Below are 15,334 nucleotides of genomic sequence, written 5' to 3' on the forward strand. Positions count from 1 at the left end.
GAATATCAACAATGCATGAAGGCAGAAAATTCCAAGGCTGGTCCCGGAGATAGAGTATCAGCAAATCACGGATTCATGCTAAGAGGGTGGGACGGGGTCAGGTTATGGGGTAGCAGAAGTTAAAGCACGAGTTTGGAAATTATCACGTAGGTGCTAATGAATTGAAGCTTTTCAGTGGGTATATATGAAGCAAGACTCCTTTACAGTCATAATCCAATATGCAAAATGGATTAAAGATGGGGAGAAACTGGTTAGCTGCTGGTCCTTAGTCCTGGCTGCATATTAGAAACACCTAAGCAGTTTGTTGTTTTTTTTTTTTTTTTCTTTTTTAATGCCAATACTGGGGCCTCAGCCAGGTCCAGAATCTCTGAGGTTGGACCAGACATAGAATGTTTTTAAAGCTCTTCTAGGTGATTCCAATGTGGTATCAGAGCTGAGAATCACTGAGATTATTGCAGTCATGCAGTGTATGTTTTTGAGCTAGGGTGATAGCAGGAGAAATGATCGAATGCCACAGGCATGATGGAGGCGGAGGAGGAAATAATACTATTTGGGGAGAAATTATTTTTTAATTCAACTTATTTAAACTAAAACAAAAACAGGGGCGCCTGGGTGGCTCAGTTGGTTGAGCATCTGACTTCGGCTCAGGTCATGATCTCACGGTTTGTGGGTTCGAATCCCACATCAGGCTCTGTGCTGACAGCTCGGAGCCTGGAGCCTGCTTCGGATTCTGTGTCTCCCTCTCTCTCTGCCCCTCCCCTGCTTGCGATCTGTCTCTCTCAAAAATAAATAAGCAGTAAGAAAACTTTTAAAAAATAAAAGCAAAAACAAAAACAGTTCACCCATTTCTCTCACCCTCAGTCCCCTGCCTCTGGTAACAACTAATCTGTTCTCTGTATCTATGGGTTTGGTTTGATTGATTGACTGACTGATTGATTGATTATTCCACATATAAGAGAGATCATACGGCATTTGTTTTTTTCTTCCTGACTTATTTCACTTAACATAATGTCCTCAGGTCCATTCATGTTGCCTGTCGTGAATAGCAGTATTTCCTTCTTTTTTATGGCTGAGTAATTTTCCACTGTATGTATGTACCACATTTTCTTTATGTATTCATCTATTGTTGGACACTTAGGTTGTTTGCATATCTTGTCTATCGTAAATAATGCTGTAGTGAACCTGAGGGTGCAGATATCTTTTCGAGTTAGTGTTTCGTTGTATCTGGACTAACTCCCAGAAGTGGAATTGCTAGATCGTATGGTAGTTCTAGTTTTAATCTTTCGAAGAACCTCCATACTCTTTTCCATAGTGGCTGTACCAGTCTCCATTCCCACCAACAGTGCACAAGGGCTCCCTTTTCTCCACAGCCTCGCCAACCCTTGTCATGTTTTGCTTTTTTGACAATAACCATTCTAACAGTTATGATGGGATCTCATTATGGTTTTGATTTGCAGTTTCCTGATGATTAGTGATGTTGAGCATCTTCCTATGTACCTGTCGGCCACATGTATGTCTTCCTTTGAAGAATATCTATTTTTTCCCATTCCTTAGGTTGCCTTTTCATTTTGTTGATGGCTTCCTTGGCTATGCACTTCATTATGATTTTGATTACATTTCCTTCATCATCGGTGATGTTGAACATCTTTTCATGTGCTTATTGGCCATTTGCACACCTTCTTTGGAAAAATGTCTATTCAAATCTTCATTTTGACTTGTGTCTTTTATGTAACAAGTCCCTTTTAAGATACGATTTGTGTATATTTTCTCCCATTCTACGGGTTACCTTTTTTCCCCCTTTTTTTTTTGGTGGCATCCTTTGAAGTACAAAAGTTTTTTCTTTTGATGAAGTTCAATTTTTCTATTTTGTTTTTGTTTTTATTTTTGTTGCTTGTGCTCCTGGTGTCATGGCTAAGAAACCATGACCTAATTCAAGTTAATGAAGCTTACTCTGGAGTTTTCTTTCTTACATTTAGGACGATGAAACATTTTGAGTTAAGTTTGCATGTGGAGTGAGTAGAAGTCAAACTATTTTATTTTAATGCAAATATTCAGTTGTCCTGACACCATTTGTTGAAAAGACTGTTCTTTCCCTGTTAAATGGTCTTGGCACTATTTTCAAGAATTAATTGACCGTAAATGGAAGGGTGTATCTCTGGGCTCTGAATTTAATTCCATTAACCTCTATGTCTATCTTATGTCAGTCTCATACTATCTTGATTACTGGAACTTTATTTATTTTATTTTTTTTTTTCAACGTTTATTTATTTTTGGGACAGAGAGAGACAGAGCATGAACGGGGGAGGGGCAGAGAGAGAGGGAGACACAGAATCGGAAACAGGCTCCAGGCTCTGAGCCATCAGCCCAGAGCCCGACGCGGGGCTCGAACCCACGGACCGCGAGATCGTGACCCGGCTGAAGTCGGACGCTTAACCGACTGCGCCACCCAGGCGCCCCTGTATTACTGGAACTTTAAAGTAAGTTTTGAAATTGGGAGGTGTGAGTTCTCCAACTTTATTCTTTTTCAAGATTGTTTTGGCTATTCCGAGTTCCTTGCATTTCCATATGAATGTTAGCACCAGTGTGTTAATTTCTGGCAAAAAAAAAAAAAAAAAGTAGCTGGGATTTTGATAAAACTGTTAAATGTTAAATCTATAGATCCATTTGTGGTATATTGCCATTTTGACAATATGAAGCCATTTGATCTATTAACATGGGATGTCTTCCCTCTTACTTAGTCTTCTTCAAATTTTTTCAACAATGTATCATCATTTTTTTAAGGCGCAAGTCTCACACTATTTTGTAAAGTGATCTTATATATTTTATTCTTGTCTTATGCGACTGTAATGGAATTGGGTTTTTTTAATGTTTATATTTTTATTTTGAGAGAGAGAGAGTGCACAAGCAGGGAAGGGGCAGGGGAAATCCCAAGCAGGCTCTGCACTGTCAGCACAAAGACTGACATGGGGCTCGATCTCATAAACTGTGAGATCATGACCTGAGCTGAAATCAAGAGTCAGATGCTTGAGCCACCCAGATGCCCCTGAAATTGTTTTCTTAATTTTATTTGCAGATTTTTAACTGCTAGTATACTGAAATACAACTGATTTTTGTGTATTCATTTTGCAACCCATACAGGTATATACACTTGTTGAGTCACTGAATCTTACGTGTAAGATACAATGCATTTTCCTGCATAAAGCTTACCTCAGTAAAAAAATTTTAAGGTTTTAAAGAAAAGAAACAGGACTGGTTATTTTTAGCATGAGATTGTTCTACTAACTGGAAATACCGTAGGTTTATATAATTGGACTGATTAAGGAGGGCTCATCCAATGGAGAGAAAGAGGTTGTGGTATTCTATAGAGCACAGCTAATGGCTGTTAATGGAAAAATAAATTCATTCCATATTGATACTTCAGAGAGTTAAGACAATTCCATAAATCAGTAACTATGGTGACAGAAGAAAGCGTAGGCTGTGACTCGCATTACCCTGGCACGTTCCTTGTCAGAGCAATCTCGCAAACGAAAAAGGCTTTTGTTTTCTCTGGTCATAATTGATGAGCACCCAAGTCCCAGAATCTCCGGGCCCCATGTTCTCTCCTGTCTTTTTGCATCTGAGGCACCTTCAGAATGAATAGAACATCTCCACTGTCTCTTTAACCACATCATGAACACTGAGACTCAGCTGTTTGGTAATCACCGAGAGAAGTTTCAGCCATCAATCAAGAAATAAGGCTCTTTTGGTGCAGATCTTGTGAAAATATAACACCTCTTAGCAAGTGTGCTTAACTACTGGGGCCGGCAGATCCGTCTTGTGTAGTAGTAAATTTTATTTCTTCTCGAGAGTTCGTGCCCTGAGAAACCCTATCGAACGCTTGGTACCTATGCCATGTTTCCCATGTTTCTAGAGTTTACAAGGAAAACTTCAAGACCAAAACCTCCTGGAGACATTGATCTTCGAGCCCTTATATTTGAAATTAGAGGAATGAGGACCACAGGGGGTCAAATAGGCCTCAGGGGCCACATGTGTTTTGAATATTTCATTGTAGATATTTCAGGATAATTCATCTTCAAGGTTCTTAGGCCTCATCAGACTTAGGTCTTACACTAAGGTCTAAGAAAATACTGTGTGAAAGTAGCCAACGTTCATTGAAGACTATCTATTTCTCTTCAGTCTTCTAATGTGAGCTGCTGTCATGTAAATAATCTAGATATTCCTGAGATGATTACAAATAGTCACCCTTCAAGTACACTCTATAAAAAATGGTATTAACATTTGTTGAGTGCATTGTTCTGGTGCTTTTAAACCTGGTCCCAAGTTTAATGAAATTTGGCAATAATGCAAACAAATTTAGTTTACCCGCCAGACTTATTCAATAAATTTGTGTTCATTAAGAAGACAAGTGAAACATCATTGATATACACATATTCCAATATTTTCTTTCTTAACATTGTTTTCAGCCTCCCTCACATTACCACGAAGACATCAAAACCCTACTATTGCAGTTCTGTCCTTCTGATTTTCCCACTGAAGGACAAGAGAAGAAAATTCCATATCTGTCATCTAAAATCTATTAGTAACTACTTTGGCTAAGCCTCGAAACTAAGATGCCGCGGATCGATTACACAGGAATGAGCTGACATTTGCTTCCTGCCAGGAGGCAATCCAGACAGATATAGAGAATTGGTTTTCTGAATGTAGTTACAGAGAGCACAATATTTACCTTTGTAAGGATCTGAGACTTAGGGAGCTAGTACAAAAAGCTGTATGTTAAAAATAAGGACTTAGGTTTTGGGGAATCACGGAAGGCCCACTATGTTTCTTCGATACTATCCTTTTGGCCAGCTTATTTGAATATGCCGAAACAAAAAGAACGTTCTCTCTTACTTCTGGCAGAGTTGCACAGAAGGAAGGGGAGGAGCTAAATCCTCAACCCTCTCCCAGAACCTCCAGAAGAGGAAATATTGAAATGTGAAAGCTGAAAGAGCCCTTAGAAGCCACACCAGCCACAGCCCTTATTTTATAGACAAAGAAACGGAGGCAAAGGTTGAATGCGACTTTTTTCTAAAGCTTTTAGACCCTTTATCGTCCCTTCTGCCTGTGTGCCACTTACAGAATACATCGAGAAGTTTCGCTGGTGGGACTGGGATTCAGGTCCTCTGCGATAGAGTTGAAACAATTGTAAAAATGATTTTTCTTAGATGTATGATAACAAAATATCACAGAGAGCACACAGGACTGTGGACAGCAAGAGTCAGCATATTCCATTTTCAGAGAATGACTATCTGTCTCCACCATGGCCCTCTAAGGAATTTCAGGTACATTCAGATGAACTGTCTTTTATCCCAAATGCAATTTCCACCACTCGGGGCAGTCCACTAAGGTAAGGTGCCCTGTGCTTCACAGTTAGCTCTGGGATTTGCCAGCTACAAACAGCTAGCCATACATAGGCTGGCTTGCTTTTAAGAGTAACACTTGGCTTGGGGCACTTGGGTGGCTCAGTCGGTTAAGTGTCCAACTCTTGGTTTTGGCTCAGGTAATGATCTCACGGTTCGTGGGTTCAAGCCCTGTGGCAGTCTCTGTGCTGAGGGTGTGGAGTCTGCTTGGGATTCTATCTGCCTCTTTCTCTGTCTCTCTCTCTGCCCCTCTCCCCCCTCAAATAAATAAACTTAAAAAAAAAATACCACTTGGCCCAAGGACAGACCTCTAAGGCAACATCCATCTACAGTCTTAGTATAAAATGAAATTACACTTTAAAGAACTTTTCCTACGATGTGAATTGTGATCTATTTCTATATACCAGAGATTCATGGCAGATATATAACTCTTAAATAAGAAAAATATGCTAAGCTATAAATATATACGCTTACAAAGTGCATGCATATACAGACACTTATTTTGGAAGCTCTGCATTTCTTTTGGAATAATAATTAGGTTTATACTTCAGCCTACTTATTTTAACAAAAAGAGCATATGCCTTTCTAGGAATATACTTAACTCTTAACCTGTCACTAAAGCGACTAAGTTCAATCTTCTGTTGTCCAGAAAAAAGACCAGTTTACTTTCTGAGACACCCAAAATACTGCACGTCCCTTTTACCAAAAGTCTGTCTTACATAGGAGAAATCCAAAATTTCAGTTTTTCAGATCTTATAGCAAAAGCAAGTGTCCAAGCAAAAGATAGTGTTCCTGGTTGAAGCAATGAATTGCAACAGTATTCACCAGGTTTATTTTCTGGAAATTGGGACACAAACACACAGCCCTCGGATTAGAGGTTGCAGGAAAAGTGGACTTTCTTATTTCTCTTATTTTACAAGTGAATAAAATTGAATGAATGACTCATCCTGTTATGACTATAGCACATTTAGTGAATATTTTCACTGGTAATGAGTCATAACACAGGTTCCAACACGAGGAGTGCAGCTGCTCACGCACGATGATAATGTTCTGGAGTCTGAGACTATGGGGCGCTACTGTCTTAGTGCTGCCATCTACTGGAGACTCCTGTCTCTGCAATGTTGACCAGATGGTTTTAAAACTCAGATGGCCTCCGAATAATGAACCTCACTTCTCGAAAAAGCCGGTGTTGCTACTTTGGTTGCTCCCGGTGTGTTTGCAGCGGAGAAAGCCTGGCTTTCTGATATATGAAAGGAAAATCACGAGGAATCAATCGTGGAGTGGAAGGCATCATTCCTGCTGTCTTGCACAATAGCTAATGGAAAGAGCCTCTCCTGATGTAAACACGCTATCCTGGCTTCTCCTTCCCTTTGGCCGTTTTACTCTGAAGCAGGATCAGAGCCCATGAAATCCTGTCTCAGCCCTCCCACCTGCCTCTGCTTCTCTCTCTGCGTCTAGCCTCTGAAGCCACCACTGTCCCCTTCCCTCGACTCCCGGATGCTGCCTGCCAGCCTGGCCCCACTGAGTGGGCCAGGAGCAGGTTCGGAGAGCGGCTCTCGGGATGTCAGCTTGCCTGATGCGGTTCTGTGGTCAAGGTCATGGGCACGCTCACCATCGGTGGCACTTCCCTCCCCCCTCTGTACAGGTTCCAGGCCATTTCAGGGAGCTCACTGGGGAGGGCACACTGTGGTCTGCTCCAGTGGCCGGCTCTGACCGCGTCCTCCCGTTCAGCCTGTCGTAACTCAGTGGCAAGGCAGGAGACGTCCTCAGAGGCCCCGCTCGCAGTCACCAGCTCACCTTGTAAAGCCTCAGCTGTCACCAACCGCGGATCCTCCACCAAATGTAAATACTGGGTAAACATCCCATCATAGGAGGCTGCTCAAGAAAGGACTTGCCGTGGAAATGAGGAGAGGAAGTGCTTGTCGGTCAATCCAGGCACGGTCCTCAAGGTTCAGAAACTCAGTGACCTGCGTTCCAAGGAGAGACGTGTGTGGGGTTGGTGGGTTATTTTTTATCCTCATTGCACCCCCTCATACAGCCTCGTCTCACCCTTTCTCTATCCCCCAACTACAGAAACACACACACAAATGCAAACACAAACACACAAATGCACATGCCAACACACACAGACACAGAAACACACGCAAATACACATACACATAACACATACAAACACACCAAATGTGTACAAACACACAAATGCACACACGCACACACACACACACACACAGACACTCCTCTCTCTCCTCTGCCTTGAAGCCAAATGCAGGAGTCCTTGAATGACACACAAAAGAAGTTTTTAACGGGGAACTGCAATCTTTGAAGAAGGGAGAAACCTAATAATACAAATTATTTGTGGAAGTTTAATAAGCTGGATCAGCCAGAACGGAGACTGGACCAAGTAAATGTCTGCATCTTCCTTTTAGCCAGCATTCAGTTAACTGTGCCAGCTACTCAACTGGGTGCTGGGGATGATTCAGACATTGCTCCCGCCTCTCCAGCGACTCACGTGTCACGAAGGCTTGCAGACTCTGGATTCTTTCTCACGTCCTTTCTCCCAGCAAACATTGACTGGCTGACGCTGTTAATTGCCAAATGTGAACTAATTCTGAATGCACGAGCCTGAATTCTCCAGGCGATTTTGTTTCTAGAAAGGAAAATCCAGATGCGAAAAGACAAAGGAAAGAAAGCTTTATGGTGCACAAACACGAAACAGAGAAAGGATGGAATAAAAATGATCTATACTCATAAACCCAGATGACGAGGAGATGGGCAGGGGGCCCGTAATGGAAATAGAGAAGTCAGCAGGGCTAGCGTGAGGGGCAAGGTGACATGTGCGCTTTGAGACAGAATGATGTGAAGTGACAGGGAGACATAAGTGTCATTGATTGGCAGACCTTCAGATGCGAGGGGTGGGGCTTGGGTCAAGAGTGGATGGTCAGACTAGAGATGGTATTTGGGAACAATCTGTAGGAAGGGGAATTAAATCGGCGGGGCGTGAGATAAAAGAGGCGCCATGATTTAATTAAGTAGAAAAGGTCATTTCCTCCAAACACCGTTGGTCCACATCGAATAAGCCATGGGAAGGCTGTCCCGAGGCAAAACTCTGGGCCCAATCCTTCCTTCTGAGCAATGAAGGGGGAGAAGAGGGGCACGGTGTGAAAAGGCAGCGAGTGCGAGTTCTGGCCTTAACTGGGGTGTCACTACAGCTTCACACAGCTCGGGAGGGGCATGCTCTCCTGAGTGCCTCCATAGCCTGACGCGGTTTTGCTGCCTTGTGTTGGGGCGGCCCCCACGGAGCCTCATTCCCGGGTCCTGAGGTGTTCAAGGCTCCGAAATCACTGAAAACACAGCATCAATGTGATGAGGGAGCGTAAAGCAAGCTGAGGGCAAAGCACAGCTCGCAACCCCTCACCCCCACCCGGGTGGGATGTAGGTGACATTCCTCAGGCACTCCCGGCTGCCCAAGGGCAAAGGAAAGGGCAAAATCAATGGTTAACTGACAAGAGATTCCAGTCATGCAGGACACAGGTCTCCATCAGTTAACAAATGTCTTAGTAAAACTACAAGAAAAAGGCAATCTTATCAATGGCCTAATCTCCAGAAACCTAGAGACTCACTTTCCTGGAGCCCCAACATCACCCTCTCCTCCGGAGTGCTGTAGGGAACAAGGACAAGAAGGAAATGGCGGGTAAAATTAAATTTCTTTATAACCTACAGCCCACTGACAAATACTTGAGGCAAAAAGAGTCTAGCATTTCTCCAGGAACCCCCCCACCGCCTTAATAGTAATGCCTGACTGGTGGGAAAACAACCTTAGCCTGACAATAGCAAGGATCCTTTAGCATATGAAAGTCCTTTTGCCTCAACCTCCCCTAACTGCACAGCGTATAACCAGTCACTCTTCACGACCCCAGTGCAGCTCTTTCTGCCCACGGGTCCTGCCTCCATGCTTTAATAAAATCGCCTTATTGCGCCAAAGACGTCTCAAGCATTCTTTCTTGGCTGTCGGCTCTGGACCCCCACTGCTCCAAAACTCCATCAAATGGACAAAGAACTCAACCACACAAGACACGAGGTGCACACTAGCTGAAATCAAAACAGCCTTTTGCTGTGCTTGTATTGCCAAATCAGGACTTTGGCGGATGAAGTTCATTTCCGTGCCCTTTGTCTTGCCGATGCCCCAACTGACAGCCCCAGCTGCCTTCTGGAAAACCCAGCACCTCCATTCACACATGACACCGTTTCTCTCATTTTCCTGAAGAGTCCGCAGCTCTCTGCTCCTGCTCTGCTCTTCTCCATCGCCACAGGCTCACCTTCGTGCCCTTGTTACTGGCTCAGGCTTCGCAGTGTCTGGATTTCAATCCAGTGCAATCGGAGCGAGCCGAACGTCTGAGCCAGCTCAGCGTGGGGGCTGTGACACCGGGCCTGCGTTCTATCGCCATCTCCATCAGCAAAACCCGTCATCGTCTCCATCGTCGCCTGCGTTCTCTGTCATAGAGGAGCTGTCAGCCCGCGGCCCCGCTTTGCCTCCACCTCCCCACGCACTGTGGAGCGGATTTCTGGGAGCTGCTCGTTCTCCTTGATCAGTGTAGCTGCACAAAGCTCACCCCACTTCCTGCCATCTCCAAAGCAAGGCTGTGCACGGCCCCCTGCACCCCAGTGGGCATTTGTCCTTAAACCACCCGATGACGCTTCTTGGTCTCAATTACTTCTCAGGCAAGTTTTCCATTCTTGATTAAATGCGCCAGAGGAACTCCCCCAAACCCAAAACAAGTTTCAGGTCTGGGTTAATCCCTTTCAGGAAAGACTCTGTTCCTATAAATGCTGATGATCTCATTTCAGCAACATTTATTAGGTGCAACTTGTATGCCAAACTAAGAAGGCCACAGGATAATGGGAATGTCTAGATATATATTTAGAAATCACAAAATAGATATTTTGCTATCCAAGTTATTCAGGGACGCGTTACTATAGCAGAAAGAGGCCCAAATTAGGGATTATTGGGGATTCTAATCCCCATTCTGCCAATCGAGTCTATGGGAACTTTCCATGCCTCTGCTTTTTCGTCTGAAAATACAGGGGTTGGACCTGATTTCTTGCGAATGTTCCTTTATGTTTTACCATGCTGGGATTTTTCTTTTAATTGTTACCTTCTTATGTGATGTGGTTTAGCAATTAGGAACTCCCAAGCTCCTATTTGACATCGGTGTTTGAGCTGTTAATAATGGAAACGCTGATTCCCCTCAGATCAGCTTTGCAGATAATCTTGTGTTTTATGGAGATGTCAAAGAAGGAAGCGCTTTGCCAGAACGTCGGCAGAAAGTTTCGTGTTTCTGCAAGGTCATGATGTTCTAGGTGCTCCTGTGGCCTCTTTTTCACTCGGTAAGAATCTTATTTTTATTTATTAGCCAAAGGTGATGTGGTAAATTCCACAGTGGCTTATCCTCACTTCTGAGTTAGCATTTTTTTTTTCAAATCTGTGCATCCTGTTTCCCGGGCAAATTCTCTAGGTAGAGTTTGAAAAAAGCACTTTTAAGAAGAATACAAAGCAGGAGTGCCTCAGTGGCTCAGTTGGTTGAGCACCCAATTCTTGGTTTCGGCCCAGGTTATAATCTCACTGTTTGTGAGCTCAAGCCCCTAATCAGGCTCTGCCCGGGTAGCACAGGGCCTGCTTGGGACTCTCTCTCTTCCTCTCTCTGACCCTCCCTGCTCTGTCTCTCTCAAAATAAATAAATAAATGCACTAAAAAAAAAAAAAAAAAGAAAAGAAAAAAAGGAAGTTTAAAAGGCAGTCCTCCAAGTGAATCCCAGACCCAGGGAAGGGATTGTCTGCACTGACTCCCACAGTTCAGGGTCCCCAGCACTGCAGTGGGGGTGAGCCTGGCTCAAGAGCAGCAACTTGCCTGCGGGTGTGTCTGTGCCATGATGAGCCAACAGCTTGGGCACATGCTTCCCCAGCAGCAGTTCCGGTTCCCAGGAAGGGTTCTCTGTTTCCCGGGCCAAACTCTGACACCCGAGAGCTTACTCCAGATGGGCTCAGGCCTTAATCATCCTCTCCATTTCCCACGCGTTCCCCTATTTGGGGCAGGTTGTCCTGTCAGAACCACCCCCCCTCCCTGTGCAATGGAGACATTCATCCACCCCCAGGACCTTCTGAAGGCACCTCCTTCTCTAGGTCAAGAAATAAAATCCACAGGCTTGATTTTGTGAGAAATAAGCCCACTGCCCCAATCAAAGGAGGGACATGGAGACTCAGAGCACAGTGAAGCAAGGCTTTAATCAACGTTCTTGCAAGACCGGGTGTCTGATGAACGGGCCCGATCGGGGCACTTGCAGCAGACAATTTATCTCCTAGTATGCAAGTCCCTCCCCCTAGTATGCTCAGCCTCATTGGCTGAGCACTACAGAGGCAAATCCCTCCCCTGATTCCTCATTGGCTGAGCACTGCACAGGTACATCCCTCCCCCGGTTCCTCATTGGCTGAGCACTACAGGGCTTACAGCCTTACCCGGAAGTCACCTGTGCCCATGTAAGGCAAAAAGTAGTCTGATTGGAACAAATGTACATTCCTTGAGGTGTGGCATACACTTCAGTTCTTTGGCGCATGCTCATTGCAAAGCCCCCCCCCCCCCCCCCCCCCCCCCCCCCCCCCCCCCGAAAACTAAGCCCGTGAAATGAAGGGGCAGGGATTAGAACCAGGAAGTGAAGTGTCTAAGCGTTTGGGACTCTGGTTGATGCATAGGTTGTAAGGTTGTAATAGGTTGTAAATCTATTGTAAATAGGTTGTAAACCTTTTGTTAACTAGACAGCACAGCTTTTATTTGGTATTTGAAAATGAATCCTCTCACTTCTCACAATTTCCACCTTTCACAAATAATTTCTCAATACTTGGAGTTTTGGCACCAATAATTCAACGCGTGAGGAGGATTTGAAAAACCCATCAGCAAAACGCAACAAAGTACCTCACAGGTCCTGTGGAAGGCTGTGTTGTACTTCACCGATTCCTTTCTCTTTCTTCTCGTATTCATTATTTGCTCGACAGACATTTACCTGAGGCCTTCCTGGGTCTAAGGCACTGGGGTTTCAAAGACAGAGAAGAGTTGGTTATGGTGGGAGAGACAGACATAAATACAGTACACCACAACTGTTACTGGGCAGAAGTTACAGCAATGGTCCCTGGGGACTGGATTCAGGTCTCCCCGCTGGCTCCCGCATTCTGTAATTCTGAAGGAGTTGTGGTTCTGTTTTACAGGGGAGAGAGCAGAGGCTCAAAAGGGTCACTCAATTCCTGCCTTCCAGGTAGAAGTGGTAATGATGTGGGAATGTTAGGGTTTGCAGCCTACTCTTGAGATGCCTTCCGTGCAAAAAGGTAGTTTTATTAAAGCATGGGGACAGGACCCTTGGGCAGAGAGTGCTTCACTGGGATTATGAGGGGTGACTGATTATATACCAGGGAACTGGGGGAAGTGAAGACGTGAAGTTTCCAAACGGACTGTCATATGCTAAAGACCCACAGGATCCTGGAGGCCTAGCTATTGTCAGGCTAAGGTTGTTTTTCCCTCCAGCAAAGCATTGACTTTAAGACAGTTGGGAGTTCCCGGGGAAGGTCATACTCTGCCCGCCTCGAGTATTTGTCAGTGGGCTGCGGGTTATAAGGAAATTTAATTCTATCTATATTTCTTTTTGCCTCTGTTCCCACATCAGTAACATTAGCTTTGTCCTTTGGGCCACATCTAACACTGACGTCTCCTCTCTGAGATGCGGAAGTCTGCCCTGATCGTGGCATGCTGCTGTTAAAAAGAAATCCACAGGCTTTTCTTTTTTGAAAATGGGTGTTACTGAGACCAAGCTCCCAAACTAGGGCTCACCAGCTCAGCTGATGCAGTTTTTACCTCCCGCAGAAATGCGCTTTTAACCCCTCCGTCAGGAATTGTTTAGTCGAGGCTGGTGAGCCTGGTTCTGGGGCCTTCCTCATCCCCTGAAGGAAGGTGAGGTGACTGACTTGGCAAAACCCCCACCTTTCCCCCTAAGGGAAAGGGGCTTGGCCTGGAACAATCCCTTTCTTTTGCTAATCACGTTCTTGCCACACCCTCCTTCTAAAAACCCTCCAGATTTTACAATTCCTCCGAGTTCCCCTCTCCTTGCCAGGTGGGATGCTGCCTGAGTCTCGAATTCATTAATAAAGACAATTAGATCTTTAAAACGTCCTCAGTTGGGTTTTTGTTAGTTATTTAACACTGCTGAAGACCGCAAGCCTGCTGGATCCCTTCCCCCCCGTCGAAGAGTCAGAGAAGAGGGAGGAACGCCGTGAATGGGGGCTGGAACTCAGGGTCCCATGGCTCCCGCACCCCGCACCGGTAACACCCCTTGGGCAACGGGTTGCTCAGAGAATCTGCCCCTTTCTTACCTTATTCAAAAAGTAAAACCAAGGAAAACCCCTGAAGCTCTTCTAATAAATTCACCCAGACTTTCATTCCGTGAACACTCATTCATTGAACACGGACCTTGGGAATACAGAGATTGATAAACTTGTCCACCATCAGCTGGAAGCCAACACAGACCGCCTCTCAGTGCAGCGAGGAGACAGGAAGCTTGGCCAGCCCACACCCTTGTTCTGAGCCCGAAGGCAAGAGCCTGCTCCACTCGCCAAGTCCCTCCAGGGCACCTGTTGGGGGGGACCAGAGTCCTCCAACGGCGCTCCACTCTGCCATGCCCTCTGTCTCTCCAAGCCTTGGTCCCAGCATTCCTGGCAGATGAAGGAGACAGTCCCCTGAACTGGGCATCATCACCATCAAGCTAACACTCGGAGGACGTGATTGGAAGGGGGCTGGCGAGAGGGAGGCCCCCGGAGGTCCCGGCCATCTGAACGCATCGTCGTCACAACACCCGGTGCAAACCAAGAATATCATCTCGGGGAAGATCCCTCAGAGAATATCAAGAAGACGAGCAGGAGGGGGAAGGGGACGTGTGCTCCCTGGGTCCTAGGGCTCCTCTTCTCCATTCCATGAGCTGAAGACATGGAGGTGACAGTTGGGAGAGGGCGGGCAAGAAAATGAAGGGGCAGCGAGAGCAGCAGGGCCAGAGAGCCTTACCCGGATGGTTCCACACCGTGATGGGGGGCTGCCGAGCTCTCTGCCTTCCTGGAGTTCAAGCGATGCCTGTTTCATCTTCATGGAAGGGACTCTGATCAAAACACAGGTGTCGGGGTGCCCGGGTGGCTCAGTCGGTTGAGCGTCCGACTTCGGCTCAGGTCGTGATCTCGCAGTTCGGGAGTTTGAGCCCCGCATTGGGATCCTGCTTCGGATCCTGTGTCTCCCTCTCTCTCTGTCCCTCCCCCACTCATGCTCTCTCAAAAATAAATACACATTTAAAAATTAAAACAAAACAAAATCCCACAGGTGTTGAAGGATGAACAGGAGAGAAATAACAGGAAAGGCATTCCAGATATGGAACAGCACATACAGAGGCATGAGCTGGTTCATAGTGTACAGAATGGTGAGAAGTTAGATATAAAAGAGCATAAGATATGGGATGGGGACAGGAGGAAGGCGATATGGAAGGGTCTAAGTTTTCAGTGAGAAGCCAGAATTTATTTTTAGGAAAACCAATGTTCAAATGAACCCAAGAGGAGAGATCCTGGAGGCAGCCAACTGAGTTCACGGCTTCTGACCTGCTGAGAGGCGGTCTGGTAATGACACAGGATAAAAAGTCGGGTCAGTTTGGGGAACAAATCTGAGATACACTCGACACAGCTCGGAACAAGTTGAATAAGGAAGGTGAAGGGCGAAGGAGACGAGGGGTGTTTTTAGGAAGAAGGAAATGAGCTCCATTTTTAACATGTTCGATTTGAAACACCTAACGATGTCCCTCAGGAAGAGGAAATACGGGAGTGTGACTGCAGCTCAACTTAGGATAAAAATAAAGCTTGAGGTA

The 15,334-nt window shown here is 45.4% G+C and overlaps 1 long non-coding RNA gene across 2 annotated transcripts; it reads right to left on the reverse strand.

Moving 5' to 3' along the window:
* Positions 1-6,101: 6,101 nt before the first annotated feature.
* Positions 6,102-14,687, reverse strand: LOC123587467. 2 transcript variants are annotated; one of them, XR_006707349.1, is made up of 3 exons: positions 14,494-14,687; positions 7,909-8,046; positions 6,102-7,366 (listed from the first exon to the last, which is right to left on the reverse strand). It is a non-coding gene; the product is annotated as an uncharacterized LOC123587467 (long non-coding RNA). The 2 variants fall into 2 exon arrangements; XR_006707339.1 differs by lacking the exon at positions 14,494-14,687 and adding an exon at positions 12,364-13,169.
* Positions 14,688-15,334: the final 647 nt, after the last annotated feature.

The sequence above is a fragment of the Leopardus geoffroyi genome, chromosome A1 (genome assembly GCF_018350155.1).
Source record: "Leopardus geoffroyi isolate Oge1 chromosome A1, O.geoffroyi_Oge1_pat1.0, whole genome shotgun sequence".
Taxonomy (NCBI): Eukaryota; Metazoa; Chordata; class Mammalia; order Carnivora; family Felidae; genus Leopardus; species Leopardus geoffroyi.